The sequence below is a fragment of the Spodoptera frugiperda genome, chromosome 6 (genome assembly GCF_023101765.2).
Source record: "Spodoptera frugiperda isolate SF20-4 chromosome 6, AGI-APGP_CSIRO_Sfru_2.0, whole genome shotgun sequence".
NCBI classification, from domain to species: Eukaryota; Metazoa; Arthropoda; class Insecta; order Lepidoptera; family Noctuidae; genus Spodoptera; species Spodoptera frugiperda.
This window is the reverse complement of record NC_064217.1, coordinates 6597725-6616680: the sequence shown is the minus strand read 5'-3', so window position 1 is coordinate 6616680 and position 18956 is coordinate 6597725. Positions and strand designations below refer to the sequence as shown.

Sequence of the window (18956 nt, the reverse complement as noted above, 5' to 3'; positions counted from 1 at the left end):
CGATTTGGTCTCAAATCTTTGAGTATAAAATTAAGTTAATATTTAACTTCTGAAAGCTTTACATAGTTACTTTTAAAGTAAAACGATAGCAAATGATGTGAATAGATGAATAAACATTTGAAACAAGATAATATTCTGTAGAAAAATGTTAGAGATTTCTTACAAAACGTAAGTTTTCATTCAAGAAACTAGAAAAGTTTACTTAAAGATACATCATCTTTAAACTTTTCTGCATTCTGAGATTTGAAGGAGAAATATTTTAGTATTATTTTGTTTCGAACTAGATAGATACCTACTTTCTGGATAAAATAAAATAAAGAATTCTATACTTAGTTACAAGAAACAAGTTATGGAGAGAAAAGTTGGCGTTCTAATTTACAATCTGAAGGTAACGTAGCGTTAAGTAAACAGAATTGCTATTGAGGAAAAGTAAAACCGCAAACCTCAACAATACAATAAAAATAAAAAAGGAAAATCTGAAGAAAACTTTCAATATTAATTTTCCAAGTACACAGCAAAAAGTTTTCATTAACTAGCTAAGGTAGATAAGATAGCTTTTAACGAACTTGTCTTACTTAGTTTTCAAATATTCTATGTGTAAGTGTAATTTTACTCGTTGACGTAATAAAACAATGGGAATATACAATCATCGCGTGCGTCTATTTCTTTTATGGCTTTCTACATCAGTGCGTTTGAGTACCAACCATTGCCAAGCAGAAGGTTTTAAGTTCAACGAGTATCTATTATAATGCTTTATTATTACAATGAGAACCTCCTTTTTGTAGGAAGTCGGTTTTGGCCGAACGTTTTGTTACCTCATCACTTATTAGTACTGTCATTATTAACGAACATAAGTAAGAACATAGGTGAATACCATACCTACGGTAAATTCACTCCAGCGTTTAGGAACTAAACTCATTGCTTCGAGTAATAAAAGGCGTGATTCTATACGTTTTTACGCCATGAAAGCGATAATTTCAATATCAATTTGCGATAAATGTGGGGTCGAATAAAAATAAATAATTACACGTGTCCGTTCTAGTCCCGGCTATTAGCATAAACAGACGGGGACAACACTCAATAGTGGTCGCTGGACATAAATAACGAGTTCCGAACCGCGAAACGTAGGGTTGTCGCGTCCCTATATTACGCCACCCGGTAAAATTAATTTTTATTCTATAACATTTCGAGTAAAAGTAATAGTTGTTATTTTTTATGTTACGAGTACTATGTTATATCATATAACTTAACTATATGTAAGCCTTACTGTCACTGATATGAATTCCATTTCCCAACGTAATATTAGGAATTTTTATAATTGAAAATACCGTTGATATTTTCCCCGATCTAGGAATCGACCAATGAGGCAGTTATTACATTTACTAGGTCTATTGTATTGTAAATAGACAGAGTCTACAGAAGTACAGATACTACATGGTGGCTAGTGGTCCTAAATTCAAGGAGCCGCAATGAACGAGTTTGTCAAACTTTACTGACATTTTGGTACGTTTGAATTATTATCATTACTTTAGCTTACATGTAAAGTAAATATTTACTCGTATGTATTGTGATGTCAGCTGTTAGCATGAACACAGACATAACTGTTAATTATTCGCTGCTTGCAAACTGATGTGATAAGTTTCCCACCGCGAGTGTAGGGCTGTCATCTGTTCTGATTTATTAGAATTCGCGGTAAAATTTCGCAGTAATTTTACCGCCGTGCCGTATAATTTGTAGCGAGACTTGATATTAGATATTCTTTAACATTGATATAATTTTTATTTTTCATCACATCAACAGTATACCTATGTATAAACGACCACTGCTGACCAAAGGCCTCTTCCCGCACGAAGGAAGAGTAGAGCATTAATAACCATGTTTCCTAAAGCTTGGTGATTTCAAACTTACAATCAGAAATTATAAGCCTAGGTCGATTTTTTCCTTCACCGTTAGCTGATGGTGTCTAAATACTCTTAGAAAGTACGTATAACTCGGAAAAAGTCATAGGTAGGTTTCAAAGCCGCACCTTCATGCAAGAGAAGCGAACGTTTTAAATGAATGAATTTGTAATGAAAACACCTTCATGGCATTATTTGAAAAGGACAATAAAATTGAATAGATCAATTTTACGTTACAAATTTGAAGCCTTTCCTTCCTTCCTTCAACCAATCTAAAACAACAGGGAAACAGGAAACACCAGAATTTCTGCAAAACTAAAGCAACGTTTATTCCGTATTCAGAGCCAAGGTACGGAAATACCGTTTACAGTAACATATTTGGATAACATTGTTAAACAAATACGAACTTAGTAAACGTTATTTTAATTAAAATAAATGGCTATGTTATGTAACACTTGGCTAAACCAACATTAATTTACGTTACGACATAATTAATTTTGAATATAAAATATATTCATGGAAGTTTGACGAGACAGCCCTACTACCTTATGGCCTTTTGTTTGAAACACGTGCGCGCTTTGTCTATTTTCTAAACTTAGCGACTTGTAGGTACTTAGTAAGATATTGTAGGATGTATCTAGAGTTATTATTCCATGTCTAAATGTCCCACAGACCGCGTTATTTGTGTTTATTGAACTAAGTACATATTTACTCTATACATATGTTTGTGTTTAGCTTTAAAGGGAGAATCTGGCTGGATTAATTTAAAATGTATTTTAATACATACTTACTTAGGTACAATTTTCCTGTAACCATAACCATATTAATAAGTTTTTTTTAATGCACCTATCACAAATGTAATGGATTTACGTCATAATAATGTGTAATTTAAAAAAAATATCGCGTCATAGATTTTCCTCAATTAAACAAGTCACCTTTGTTGACGCATTAAGCGACATAATCTTTATTGAATACCACAATCAGTTAAGATTTAATTAGATATTAATTAATATCAAATTAATACTACCACATTGCAAATATGATTAGGTATTGTATTTTGTGATTAATCTGAATATCCGTCCCGTACGGTAACTATGTAGGTACATATTTGGTTATAATTGTGAGATGTTATTTGTTATTATATTGTTGATGTTATTATATGGCATAACATTAATAGCTTCTGCTCGTGGCTTCACTCGCGTTCCCGTGTCATAAAAAGTAACCTACATGTTATTCCAGGCCACAATCTACACCTGTTCCAAATTTCTTTGACGTCATTCAGTAACAGACATAGTTACACACAAACTTTCACATTTATAATATTAACTAATTAGATAATTGTTAATTCTGTAACCAAACCATATTAAACCAAATAAATTATTATATCTACGCTTTGTCATCGTTATGAAAAATCCGGTGACAGTCCAGTGCAGTACCCTTACTCCCCCTACTCTAAGTAACTATAAGTTTGCTTTACGGTTAAAAGTAATCGAAACTGATCGTGTTCGGCGTTCTAATTTGACCGGGTCGAATTTATGAGAATAAACCAACCAATCAGAGCGCCAAACACGCTCTCGTTTCGATTAGCGCAAAGGTACCGGTTACCGACCGGCCTCCTCTATCCGACCATTTTAGTTTATTTACGCTAATTTGTGTATTTATCGCGCGAAAGTCTTGAAATACGCCTTATTCAATACATTAATTCATCATTCACCTTCAGTCAAAACTTGGGTTTGTGGGGTTAACGCACATTCCGACTGTCCTGCGAAATATAAAAAAGGTGCAGTTTGCGTAAATTTTCATGCGAAAAAAACATAAATCAGTGAAATAAAAGATCTCGATTTTGACGATGATCACTCGGGTAAACTAAGAATGTATTTACTTTATGTGATTTATTGGTTCATTGAGTCCTTATAATTTCAATATGCATACAGAAATTCCATGTTTTTATAGATTTATCGATAAATTAATGTTGGACGGAATAAGGAGCCCTACAAAATGACGACATACCGAATACCGACCAAATTGGTCGGTAAACGGAATTTTAAGGTTTATGAATGACACTAATTTTCTGTAACGTGGGTTGTTTTGGGAGTGTTTTGTGATTAGTTTCTTATTCTTAAAGTTATCCTTAGATAATAGACCGGTATCCGACCTATGCTAACTATAATGGATTTTTTGTAATTTACGTTTCAAATTAACATATTTCCGATTTATTTACGATTCCTTCACTAAGACTTGCTAGAAGTATACCTTTATATTTTATGTTTATTTCGAAGAATTTCATGAATACGATATTGTTACAACTTAATAAGTAATAGTAGAGTAGAAAGTAACTAAAAAAATGGTATAAATTTCGGTTTAGACGTTTTATTATACAAATACAGGATTGGTCGTAGTCTGGATACGATTTGTTTCCCTGTCCCTTGTTCCGACTAACTAATGGAATATAGGTTTTGGTGTTTTTTTTAAATTACATGATAAGCACATCATCGGTAAGTCATCAGGATGAACGACAAAAACGTTAGTAATAGGTATAGTACTTGTACGTAATACCTACGACATATAATGTTCCGAAAATAACTACGGAGGTTTATTGTACCTACAACCTACAAGTAGTAAAGTAAATAAAATAAGTACCTACCATAATGTACGATACATAGTATGTAATGTATAGGTAGGTACCTAATTACGTATCGTAATAATAGGTATCTACCTATAGGTACTTAAAGACCATTCGCATTAAACCAATACGAACAATTTCTTTATTAGGCATAATAAATTAAGATCGACATGGTGTTGGTAAATCTTATGCTGAAGTACTAGGAAACTTAATTAAAAAATAAGTAACTACCTACACGGTAGGTTGAAAAGTAGGCGTCACATTGTATGTTCTCTGCTTACATCTCCAAGTGTTAAAAAACGTAATGTTTTATTAAATTTTAAAATTCATAATCGTAATTTCAGTATCGAATCCAAAAACAATGCGTGAATAGTTTTAGAAAGATTGTTGTTTTACGAATTTCTACTCTACTGCTAAGATATAGAGTTGATTTTACAATGTGCGTTTGGGTCGGTCGGAATTAGGTTCCTGAGGAGTCGGTATCACGGACATCTGTCGGCAGTCGGTCGGTATACGGGGACTTTAGTATTTTTCCAAGCGTAAGAGTTTAAATCGAAATATAGGTACAAAATAGTCGTTAAAGGGCAAAATAATGAACATATTTCTCATTCATAGTTAATATACTTTCGGAAAAGCATTTTTTATTATACGATCTTGAATATTTTGTTTATCTTTTGGAGGATTTTGTTCGCCGCGCCGATCACCGGACGGTATTCGGTGCATTTGCGTTACTTGAAACGTAAAGCAAACTCATAGTTACTAAGGGTACTGTGCTGAACTATAGTCCTCCCCTACTAGTACTACTACGGCCAGAGTCGAAATCGTAACAGATTCAAGTTTATCAGAAACCGCAGTAGCCCGATTAACTACCGATTTCTTTTTAATGTAAAGAATACATTATACTATAGGTAAAGTAATAGCGAATATAATACACCTCCATATTGTTGAATAAAATTAAATAAGAAATACATAAACAGACGGAAATGATTAAATAAACGTTTCCTTTTACATTGGAGAAATATTTGCTGAACAAATGGTGGGTGTATGTACGAGTATATTGACTTGTGTATAGTTCAATAGAACTGTAGGAAGACGGGAGAAACAAGTTATTTATTAAGCGGTAAGTGCTTTCGCGAACTGAGAACGATGCATGCATAAACACATAAGATAGTTGAGTTTTAGCGAAGTACTTTTTCATTTACGGTGTTATTATTATTAGATAAATAGTTACTCCCGCGCGGTTTCACCTTTTGCCCGGCTCCTATTGTTCGAATCGTGATGTTTTGTAGCCTACTAGCTTCTACCAGCTTCTTCTATTATAAATCCACCCCGTTCCTACTGCTGCTCTTCGAGCCAGAGCCCCGGTAACCAGCTAGAAAGACCGCAGCTCACGTATGGCCGCTTGGCAAGGCAACCTTTAGATAGAGTGATCATTTAGCTCTTTAACGATTTAATACAGATATTTTCACAGCAAATAAATTGTGATTCATCATCGCGCCTCTCACAGAAACATACCAAATAACAACAATTATTAATAACTAATGTGACAAAGCATTACTAACACAAGATAAAAGAGTCACATCAATAAATTAATTACCGTCTTGATTAAATCAACCGTGGGTAAGTAATATATTAATCAAAAGATATTATCTCTGATGACAGTACGAGTAAGGAGTGCTCATTATTTCACCAATAAAATAAGTTATTCTTTACATTATAACACCCACTTTATAGAGTCCATATAAATATTATTAAAGCCATTTTTTATTTATTATCTGTTATTAAAATTCAATTAATAATGAAGCGATATGATTAAAGCGATGAACTTAATTGTAAAGTTTTGTTTTTAAATGGCTTTTTTGGTACATATATTGTAAAACATAGTATTGTAATTAAATTACTGAACATAGTACTGTATTTATAATTAAATTAGCTTAAAACAAAGCCACTTAATGTGTAAATGAATATTATTCGTTCTCAAAATAAGGGTCGCAAGTTACTACATTTGTCCGCAAACCCTAAGGTACATAAAATGTAACATAAATACTTAATAAACCTTACCTTACTCAATAAACGAAAGAAAACCTCATGGAAATCGGATCACAGGTTTAAGATACCGACAGACCTTTTCGGTATCTAATGAAAAACTTTCATCGGGCCTTCAAAAAATATCGGAATTTATGACTAAGCGAAACCCTTAGGCAATTACCTATTTTTTGCTGAAACTTTCTTTATTTAAGTAATCAGTAAATCTTCGCAAAGTAGGATTGGCTTTAAGTAAGTAAATGTTGATTTTATTATAAAACTGTTTGTTTTAATTAACCCATTAATGTTGGTTATATTATTTAGACATCGTCTTCATCATCAATCAATGATTCAATAATGGGAAAATATACCTTTCCTTCATATTTTTCTTTTGACTCTAAGGCATCCCATAGGTATCTACTAGTCTATCTTTCTTCATAACTCGTAAACCTAGACTTTAAGCGATAGACTATCGCTTATAGCCCACTCATACAATACATACAATAAAGATACTGCTACTCACTATGTTAAACGCAAATGATGACAGTAAAATGTATCAACCAGAATGAAATAGCAACATTATCCGTGCTTAGTTGTCAAGTTGCTCGTGGAAATAACACACATAGATGACATGAGTCTATTACCTCAGTTACTCAGACAACTACAACTTTGTAAGACGTTACTAACGCCACGTACCACTTACCGACCACATAAGCTCCTTTAACAGCCCACCTCATACTTCCATATCTGATTAAAAATTAACTTTAATCGTGGAAAAACTCAAAGTGCTGTGTTTCCAATAAATTGGACAACATATGCGGCTGTGAACGATAATTTCATTACCTTTTTATAGCGTAGCAAGTCTGCGTTTGGTGCGAATTTCAGAGTAATAAGAAATTATTTACGCGTTCAATAACCAACGACGGTATTACAGAATTCTTTCAACTTTTTAACGAAAATATTTACGCAAAAAGTTGTAAAGTGTAAAATTAAAAGAGCTCCTTTTCATCAACGTTAAATGTTTTACAAGATGATTAAAATATTAACGTTATTAGTTAAAAGTTAATCCTTTCAATGAAAGAAATGAATCGTGTTTATTTGCTCGCTCCATATAAATGAAAGCCCGGGGGAGATCCGGGAGATCTGAGATAAGAGAATTTAAAAATAAACACTTTTCAACTCGCATTACTCAGTTGAAATTGTAGATAATAAGTCCTAGGAAGACTTCACAATGAATATTAATTACTTAAGCGATCTCTTTAGCCGCATTTAATTAGAATTTCAAACCAGAAAGTGTTAAATTAAAAAGTTATTCAGAATCCTAATTGCGGTTGTCCCTCAATCGTTTTAACAATTTTCGCTTTGCAACGAAAACTTAAATCTATTCAAATCCATTTATTTCGCTCAATGTTCTTGAATAAGAATCTGGAAAATAAAAATTAGCTATTACTGGGGCCGCCCAAGAAAGTTTCTTGAATTAAAAAATTGCGGGAATTGGAACTGCCAGATGGACTGATCCGAGAAAATTGGATCGCTCAGTTATTTTCTCAATGCACCAATTTTATGTGCGGCTTAAATCTTGTTTGTCGTTTATGTAAGAAGCCATGTCGGTCTAAATTCATTTTGTACGTACCTATGTACCAGGTTGACCTGATTATGCAGCCGCATTGCAGTGGATCTCAGTGGGTTTGGACAACCTCTTATAACAATATCAGTGTTGCTACATAAACCGCCTACACTAACGATTGTACATTTTTAATACTTCCAAGTTTAACGCTTCCCGCAGTTTCATTTTGTTCTGTATTTAACGCGAGTACAGTTGAAACATTACTTTCAGTATTGTTCGTAATAAACAGAAATTCTTCGTCTAGCAGAAGCGAGTTAAAATTATTACGTTTGTGTACTGCCACTGTTTTAGCTTCTTGTGATTATATTCTCTTTGGATAAACACAATTTGTGTAATCTTATCACGTAGTTACTTTGTGTTATATCGATGCGTGTGGAATGTGTCTAAATAATTGTGGCAATCAGAGTCGCGCCGGACCCCTATACGTCAAAGGATAAAGGAGATTTAATGCTGTCCCAAGAAGATTAAGAGACCCATTCCATGGAAATCTTTATTGCTGTAATTCATTTGAATGGCAAATAATAGTTAATATCTTTAGACTGTAACTAGTCAATTGAATTAATGTAATATGATTTATGTCTTACACAATATATATTAACTATGTAAGACTTTGCTTATACCCATTATTGCAGAAATATTTTATTAAAAGTTGTAAAATAGAAAACTTATTTAAAATACTCTGAAGAATATAGTAAGATGAAATTATATTTTAAAAGTTAAACAGATTTTAAACAACAGTGAGAATGCCATATTTCTTTACGGTAGCTACGAAGAACAAAAAACTAAAAAGGCTTCCAGCTCCTGCAGTGTGCCAAGCCGAAATGTTTCACTGTTAATATGTTCCTCGTGGATTTCAACATCATTATGTAGTACTCTTCTTCTAGAGTAATTAATTACACTCTTCTTTATTCCGTCTTTATTTTATCATACTTAATTTTTTACGAGAAAACATAGTTAGACTTTTGTGGGCTGTGATTTTTTTATGAGTTGAGTAGTTGACATGCTCATTAGACATTTTAGTATGACCATTTTGTTTTTGTTTATTACAATTAGGTAGATATTTTAGTAACGTAAATACAAACATGTAACGGATTGTAACAATGTAAATCTTGAAGAGAACATTAATTATGAATGAATGAGGTTTTCATTCATTTGTTTAGATTCTGAGTGATTCGAAACAGATTTCAGTAATTTCGACCTTCGATCAACCTTCGAAATGTGAAGGAAGGCCTTTGGACGTCTGTGGAAGTCTTACGGCTGTTAATGATGATGAACAAGAACTGTAAACGATGAACTAAGTAATTTAAATAACTAAGTTCTCAAATCTGTTCTCATTAATTTCAAAATCTTATAGCTCCCCTTGGTAAAACGTTTTATTTTTAACAAAATGTCAATAACAGAAAACATGATGGTGAAATAAATTCCATCAACGTGGAAATAAAGTATTTATATTGGCTCTGATCTTTTCCATAAAACGGACTGGCATTTTCTGCGCAGTTCATAAAAGCCCACTCAAGGGAAATAATAAGATCATCAATGATGCTGTCAATCGCATTCTTCAACAAAAGAATGTAGGTATGCGCAGGCGAAAATAAACTTTATTGTTATTAAATAAATACCATCGAAGGAAATACTCGTAACAATTTCGAATTGGAATATTTTTACGTAGAAAAATATTAGGGATTTGTTGAAAGAGCCACATTCCACGTATTGGATAAACCACAGATATTCATGCGAGACTTTTTGAACGAGAGCTTTTCAATGCACGTGCAGTAACTAAATAAATATTTACAACGGTCTACGTTTCGTTACAGTTTGCAAATACTGAAATATTACTACAATTTCGACTATTTACTGTACCATTGATGTTGTATGAGTGAATTGACATAGCAATACATTAATAAGCCAGAGCTATATTTTAATTAATGTCGCCCATTAATATTCATCATTTTATTGCTTAATTTCGTAAATTACGTCACATAAAATTTATTTGGGTATTAAATTGGTCTGTTTATTAAATTAATTTTGTAGTAAGTTTGACGATGACGTGAATAAATTGCTTATATTTTACTTGAATAAAGTGATAATTTTTATACTGTAGTAACAATTTACTAAGTAACGTTTTTATTCCTTTGAGTGATAGTTAAATAGGATTTGTAGTTTGGCTTGTTATTAACAACAAACATATAACTTTTAATTGTAATGAGCAATGTTTGCGGCTTGCGCATGCAATCTTTAACGATGCATTGTGGCTTCCTAGCTTCCCTATATTAACTTCTAAAAAGGTATCCTAATTTATAGGTACTATTCAATAAAGCTGAAGAGTTTATTTGTTTGAACGCGGTAATCTCCAGTACTACTGGTTCGATTTGAATAATTATTTTTGTGTTGGACAGTGCAGGTTATAAAGCATCACGCTATGACTAACAGGACTTTAGCAGTGACAAATTATATAAATACGTCTGTAACTTACGTCTCTGTCTCTTCTTTGTGCCGAAACCACTGCACCGATTTGAATAATTCTTTTTGTGTTGAATAGTCAACAATACATCGAGGAAGGCTCCTATAGCTTATGCTATAAAACATCACGCTATGACCAATGCTGGAGGCTGGAACTGAGCAGAGCGGGTAAAACAGTGCGGAAGTAGCTCGCATTCTACAATATTGGAACTCCAACGTTTATAACTTTTTATAGATGTTGAACACTCACTCACTATAAGAAACTGTCTAAAACTATATGACATAATCTAGGCACTTCTTCAAAATAAAACCTATTTGCAATATATTAGGGTTAGTTCCTATCCTACTCGTCATAAAATATATCACGCGGGTCATATCTAAGACCGGGCCTAAAACATTGATGTTCAAGTATCATAAAAAAGGAACAAAGGATAGTTTTACATTGAAATTTTATAGTTTAGCACAATGTTTAAACTATGACCCTTCGTTGATTGGACGGTGAAATGCCTATAAAAATGGCGTCTCCTTACTTCTACGCAAAATATATTTGTTGACAAACATTATACTATTATAGTGAAAAGTTGACGATGGCCTACCGCAGACAATGCTGCCACAGAATAACTATCCTGCTAATGTTATAGCTATGCGAAAATTTGTGAGGAAATCTCTCTCAAGGACTTTTTCTACGTACTAAACGATATTTATTTTTGCAAATAGGTTACACGTTCACACGTCAATCTCTAAAATAACTAGATGAGGCTGGCATTTCCTATCGGACTACTTTGAGAAGAAATGCCGAAACAAACTCAGAGATGATGATAATATTCCGTTATAAGTGACCTAATGCACTTTGTGTTGCGATTAGTAATTTAACATAGGTATGCTAGTGATTGTTAGCAATAACTAGGTACTCGTTTATTTTATACCAATGTAAAAATCACCATTAACAGTAAACTCCTTATATGTATATCTACTTAAGCAGAGGAAGCAATCAATTAAACAAGTTTTAGGCTTCCGTGTTTAGCTAATTAAAATTTAAAACAATAGCTAATTAGGTATTTTCAATGTGTAGGTAAAATTATATATTTTTTTACAACATAAATGGCTAAACGAATATTTAGTTAAAGGACATTGTCCAGTCTTGGTCATTTTTAAACACGATGTTATAGAAAATTAGAACTTAACTTGCCAATATTTAAATATATATTTCAGTAAATACCTGATGCTAATGGTAATAACTTATCAATCACCACTTGAAAAAGCGTATGAGTGGCTATTCTTCTCGAGTGGTAGTGGTAGCGGCGAGTTTTCAATAAATTGGTCAGTCCCTTTTAAACAGAGATCCAAAACTCAGATTTATAAAACTATTGCTAGCTTAATGGTAAACCTGAATCGTATCTAGATTCTAGTTTCAATTACATTGTCTAGACGACTGACGAATACAAGTGAAACTGCTAAAACGTAGAATTAATAAAGCGAACACAAAAACGGATTGAGCCAACCATCCGTGTCTAAATATCAATTGGCCGTCAAAAATGGTTTGTAACATTTACAAAAGAGTTTTGTTATAACTCATTTTGATACATTCATTCGGCTTTGATTGCGAGATTTTCCGATTAAGTTTTTAAACAATTTAAGGACAGTGGCCTACAATTTAATCTAGTAACAAAAACAAGAATGGCTAGGTCAATTGCTTTTAGAGGATTTCGGACCAAAACGGCTGAATGAATTTAGATGGATATTGTATGAAAACGACGACGACAACACGTGCCAGTTTGCTTTGAACAAATTCTTGGGCATTTGTAATCATGTTATACCTAATGACTTTATTGCTTGTACCAGTTTTATTTTTGCATTCCTCTTTGGTCATGGCCTTTTCGCAACTAAGACCGAATCGATCAATCCTCCATATTAGCTGGCATTTACCTTATTTTGTGTTAATGCAACTATACAGCAAGAAACTTACTTAAGACAGAACCTTCCACAAGAATAAAAGTTTAACTAGCTATCAGACTATGATAAGATGATAAATGTTATGTAGATTGTTACGACAATCGGACCGACGGGATTATGTATTCTCTGAGTCGTCATCTCGCTTGGAATGTTAAGAATTGTCATTCATTCAAACATTACTGCGAAAAGATACTAAAACTTTGCTAACCAAATATTTTACTGTCGTGTATAACAAAATACACAGAGAAACAAAGTTACTGTCGTATTTTTCATATAAGTATGTCTGTTTGTTATGAATACTTCACGATAACACTCCTTTGTGAAATTCACTTCAATAAAATCATGCTTCGAAGCTTTTCACAATTTTCCCGAAGTTTACATAGATATAATGTCTACCTATATGAAAAGTAAAAATACCTGGAAGAGACTTATCGTATCGATTTTATCTCAGAACAAATTGGCTCTTAATACAAGAATATAAAATTGTTTTTCGATAAATGTAAAAGGGGATTATTGCGAATCAGTATTTTGATTCCTATAACATGTTTGAATAAATTTGTACTCGTACATCATGTTATTTGTGAGTGAACATTTCGAACGTGAATTCGCCAACAATTGGGCTTCGTATTATTTCGAGTAGAATATCAATTTCCGAATAGCTTTGATACACGGAACAAATGAGGAAGGGATGTCTGGGTAATTAAGTACTTAATTGGCGAGATTTAACATTGTGACAGGTGACAGGTAAACATATTTTATTGGATGATATTGAATGTTTATTTTATTACGAACAAAACATTGCTTGGTTAAAAAAACCGTTTGTTTCTTGCGTTTTCTTCCCAGATCGTTACAATTTAGAATTGGCTAAAGTGTTTTAAAACAAGCTTTGAAAACAACATCTTTATACAGTTAAACATTTGTGTCATTAACTTTCAATGTCAATAACCCATATTAATCCAAAATATTTGAATCAATATTCTGACAGAATCTTAATCTAAAGATTTTATATTGAGATCGGTTATTGAAATCGACAGTTAAGATAAATCGTTTTGGAAAGAGTTCAACAATACATACACCATATTTTTATTCATCCATAAACAAGAAGAAAAGACAACAAGACAGAACACGTCTATATTAATATAAAAGATTAACTTAATAGGCTGTGAGTACTTTAAACATCGTTACTTTCCAACAAGTTGAAGACGGGGGGGGGAGGGGGAAACGTACTTTCTTCAGTGATCGGCATCGTTACAGAGACGTGACTCCGATGTGCAATGAATGAAGTAGCTACTTATATTAATCGTTGATATAATACAAACAAATATTATTATAAGTAACTTGAACCTAATCGAGTATTTACCGATACATTTTTTTTTATGAAACGCGCCGGTAAACGAGCAGACTTATCACCTGATGGTAAGCAATCGCCGCCGCTCATGGACACTTGAAACACCGTTACAAGTGCGTTGCCTTCCTTTTGGGAGTTAGGAACTTAAGGGTTGTTGGGGATTATGGGGATTGGGAAGACTGGGCCTCCGGTAATCTCAGTCACACAACGAAATACAACCCAAGCGTTGTTTCACGTCGGTTTTCTGTGAGGCCCTGGTATCACTCCAAAACAAAAACATTTTTGGTTTTGTTTTCTCTTGAGCTAAACTAAATAAACTGTTACGATTTTTTTCCGTTTAAGATTTCTCCTAAGAGTGTTAAGTGTGCTAAAGTACAATGGTGGTCACATGCGCCTGTCCTGACTAAGTTAATGTTTGCTTGCACCTGATGTAGGTAGGCATTCTAGTTAATCATGATCTAGTTGTTATGATGCCACAATCAAATCAATTAACTAGTATATTATTTCATACAATCAAAGGTTGCACTACTGACAGTTGCAAAAATGTTAATTTATTGCAATTTTTGCTGTTCCATTCAAACATTTGTATACCTACTTAAAAACAAAAATCCTTTTATGAAAAAGATACGATTCAAATAAATAACCGATCGGTTCTTATTCATCGTGCCGATTAAAATTACGGGGGAAATTAAGCGAAATCTCGCTCACAGGTAGAAAAATCTGATTGTAAGTGAAATTCTTTGAAAATAAATGTAATTCAATTTATTTGTTAACTACATATTCCAAGAACGAATTAAAATGACATGATAATCAGATTTGTATATGAGTTCAAAATGTTTTTGTAACTATCCTTTGTTGCGACGCGAAAATTAGTTGAGTCTCTCAACTTTAAAGCAATTTTCACTAGAGGAATTAGAACTGAGAATATGCTTACAAAAACTGAGAATATTATAGAACGTTGGCAACATTAAGTTAAGAAGATTACTAACTAAGTCGAAACACTCCTTGGAAACAATAGAACTGAAACATTAAAGACTGTAAAATAATGAACCAGACTGACTACGAGACTTCGAGTGAAAACAGTTTTCATAAACATCTTGTTAATATTTAGAAATATACATCCCTTTGAGAGGAAAAAGGAAAATATTTCAATGAAAGTAAGAGATTGAAAATTCATACGATTTGTTCGGCAGTATCTCGACTACAGCGAGGAAATAAATTGGATATCTGATTTCATGTATGTTGAATTGATTTAAAGATTGTGAACTAGGTAGATGTTTACATTTACAGACTACAAACAGACGAACTAAATGTAATATGACTAGAGAATGAACGCCGAGAGAGCGAAAACCTTTGTCTTCCTCCAAAGGATACGTAAAGGTGTTTATATTTGAGATTTATTACAGGCAGTATCTGTTCAAATATCCAAGAGTAAATAAATTCTATCCTTCCGAAGTATTTGCGAGGGAATGTTGTTTGTTTAGCGCTCTCCAAAAGGTCAGACACGTTGATCTCAATGAAAATTAAGAATACTTAACTTCGACTCTGGTTTACGAACTGAATTTTATAGGTTTTATATTTTGCGTTAACATTTTTCCTTGTCGTAAAATTTAAGTTTAATAATTTTCACGTCTTTTCGCTGCTTGTTTTGAAATCTTTTTCCACGATTTGCTCTTATTTTATCCCACTGTGCATTGTCCTCGCACATCTTTTAAGTATTCTATTTTTCCTAGCATATTCATGAAGACCGTGTAATAACATACAGAAGGGACATTACTTAAAGACGTAATAAAATTTAAGCGGGCATTATTGTTATTATTTGCATAATTCGGCATTTCGCTTTGCATAACGAGTCCAGACCCATGAATAACGTAGTCTGCTTGTACATTCGCACTGGCGCACTCACCCTACCTCCACAGAAAATATTATACTCAATTATATTAAACTGACTAAGGATTTATTTAAGCCAAATTACTTACAGATTTATGCAACATTTTTCTTTTTATTTGCAAACTCTTAAAAAGCTACGATTTATATTTTTTCATTTATCGGAACGAGATTTACGGATTTAAGGAAAAATACGTTGCAAACAAAATTTTCGGCAATTTGACTCAAATAGGTTTCAAAGAAAGTTATTACCAGGTGGTCCGTGAATGGTAAAATCTCATTTTCCACGGCATTAAGCACTGAACAGGACAAAAGATTCGCGGCAAATTGTCCACACGAAACCACGTGCGGCGCGGCCGGGTTCCCAACGTCTAACTGCGCACTCTGGCTGCGCGGTTACCCTTAATGTAGGTACCCTCTTATTAATAACCTACCCGACCTCCTAAACAAAGGAACTCAAATCAATTAGGGTCAACCCTGCAGCCTTACAATTAGGACCGAACCAAATCGTCGCCTACAAATGCATTCGTTCATCGAATACACTTTTGAAACAAACCAAACTACGCTTATGCTTCGACACTGGCATATGACGCGGCAAAAGAAGAAAAACGCGCAATATGCGCCGAAAAGAGATAGAACTATACGTATTAGCTGTTCGTCAGAGTAAGACAGCATCAGACATTTTGTAAGCTGATAACCAGAGGCAGCGAACAGAGCGAGGGGAACCATATTCTCGCGCGACTCTGCATGAATGTAATGAATTAAAATTCAATGGTATACAAGCAAGACTTTGTGCGTGAGTGTGAATCGCTTTTAACATAAAGCTTCGTAATAAGTGCGTGATTTTATATTCTTTGAGAATTGGCGGGTTCCCAGTTAATGCAATTGGAAACCAATTAGAATTTTGGTTACGATATATTTTTTGTAGATTTGTTATCAGTGAATGAATATTGGTCATAATCTGTCTATCAGTGGCTTACATCTAAACTGCACGTTACACAATGAACCGTGAAGGAAAACATTTCGTCAGACCAAGTGTTCACTCAAGGTCCAACCAACCTCATTCATTGAGATAAGGAAAACAAAACCGGAAAGCTCATAGTTGTTAACTCTCTAAGTCAGAATTATCCTTATCGATTCAAGGATAGAAGGATTCACTTACAAGTAACTTTAAAACTAAGATTTAAATCCAATAAGATTTTAAACAAGACACAACAAATTATTAATTTGGTTCATTGTGCTGCACAGTGGACTCATACATAACTATACGTGCACAAAAATTTGCGGGTGATTTTTACCTATACATCCATGGAAATGCAATCCATCATTGGTTCGTGTATTCACGATCACAGCACACACACAGGAGCGCTAGCGCGCACACTCGCGCACCGCACCTCCTCACGCGAAGGGAAAATCTTCACACACGACACAGATAAACATGTCAACTGCTAGACATTGTTACCCTAAAGTCCTTTCACGTTTTTCACCACAAAAACACCATAATACACTTATAATAACACAAACAGCATAAATGAACACAGAAACACAGGATTATTTTACAATATCACTCGCGTTCGAGTCACGAAGCCGATGGTTTCGACAAAAATACGCGTAGATATTGTAGTGTCGATTCGGCGACTGTTCTCCCCGCCCTGTTCCAGAGGCGAATGGCGCCGCCATATTGAATCTCGCTACATCAGCGCACAGTAGAGCATCTAGCGGCAAGTTTTGGAACAAAATGGTGAACTTCGGTACCACACAGTGCGCTAAATTAAATGTTTTTGTTGTCCTTAATCAACGCAGAGTTTGTGAAGAGTTGTAAAATGATAAATAATTAAGTTTTGTTATGGTTTTATCAAATAAAATGGCCTATTTCATTGTACATGCAGAAATATTTGCTGTTTACAGTGTAACCGGTACGTATTGGTTACGTATCAGTTGTACATGGTATCGCGTTAATCCGCTAGATAGCGCTAACAAGGTCAAAATAATATACAATCACGTTGTAATATCAATATTCATGTTTATGTATCAGGTTGGAACGTTATGGCACGCGCTTTGTTGTTTTGAAGGGTTTTATGTAATCTGAGTGGAGTTATGTGTACTTAATACTTATAGATTTATTTCTCTGACAATTTATTGCATTTCTTTCTTAAGTTAACTAAGAATGATTATTTTTTAAATCATTTTGATTACATTAATAAGTACTTTATAAAAAGTTGATGCAAGTTAGAAAATTGAATCTGCTTACAATACAATTGTTAGACAGAAATAATATAGAAACTCCGGATATTTGCGGTTGGTTAGTTATTTTTACGAAGATGGAATATTAAATCAATGGATGTAAGTTGTTATAGCATCGATTGCGGTCGACCCACATGCTCAGTTGCGTTACGCTCACGTGTTTTATGTTCCCCTAGTGATAAAAGGCTCGTCGTTGGCTTCCTTAAACCACGATATTGACGTTAAATTAGCTGTCAGCGGTAAAAAAGATATAGGGCCCTGGTTTCGCTTGGAAAGCTGTGCGGTTGAAAAGTGGTAGCTGTAATGTGATTTGAAATTCATGCATCATGAGGGTATAAAAAGATGTATGTGTTGCGATGGTGTACATGAACGCTCAGCATTTTTTTTAAATGAAAATGGGTGAGTTATATTGTTTTTTTTTATAAATTGAGTTTGAGAATTTTAATTATGTTAAGTATATGTTATTTTAGTAGATTTATATTATGTTAAGTTCCACTGGCGGTAAATGCTATGTTTTTCTAATTTTATGTAGACAGATGTCGTCGAATATTATTTTGAAAAATATACTTTAAAAAATATTGTATTTATTTTTTATTCTAATGAACTCAAAAAATACTTTCTACCTCAGTTTCACTCATAATATTTTTATGTAATTATCAAAATGAAGAGAGGTGCTCAGTATATTTAGCATATACGAGTACAAGTAGATACTTACATACTTTAAAAGGATTATAATAAAAACTTTTTCTTTTTCTAAAATGCCAAATATTTTATGGCCTCAAAAGTCTTATGGCAACAAGCCAGGGCTAATATAGAAGTGATAGTTAGTGTAGTCATTACGGACGATGTGGTTCCACTGTGCGCTCCTTTTTCGAACTCTTAAGTTAAAGA

General features: G+C 33.5%; 1 protein-coding gene across 3 annotated transcripts in view; it reads right to left on the bottom strand.

The window, feature by feature from the left end:
- The window catches only part of LOC118267408 (uncharacterized), a 217635-nt gene extending 200144 nt beyond the window's left edge, over positions 1 to 17491 (bottom strand). The window contains exon 1 of one of the 3 annotated variants that reach the window (XM_050694390.1): positions 17120 to 17491. The gene's annotated coding sequence lies outside the window, so the exon portion shown is untranslated. Of the gene's footprint in view, positions 1 to 16073; positions 16198 to 17119 lie in introns of those variants that run through there. The other 2 variants (XM_050694393.1, XM_050694392.1) reach the window with 2 other exon arrangements.
- Between the last annotated feature and the right edge of the window lie 1465 nt (positions 17492 to 18956).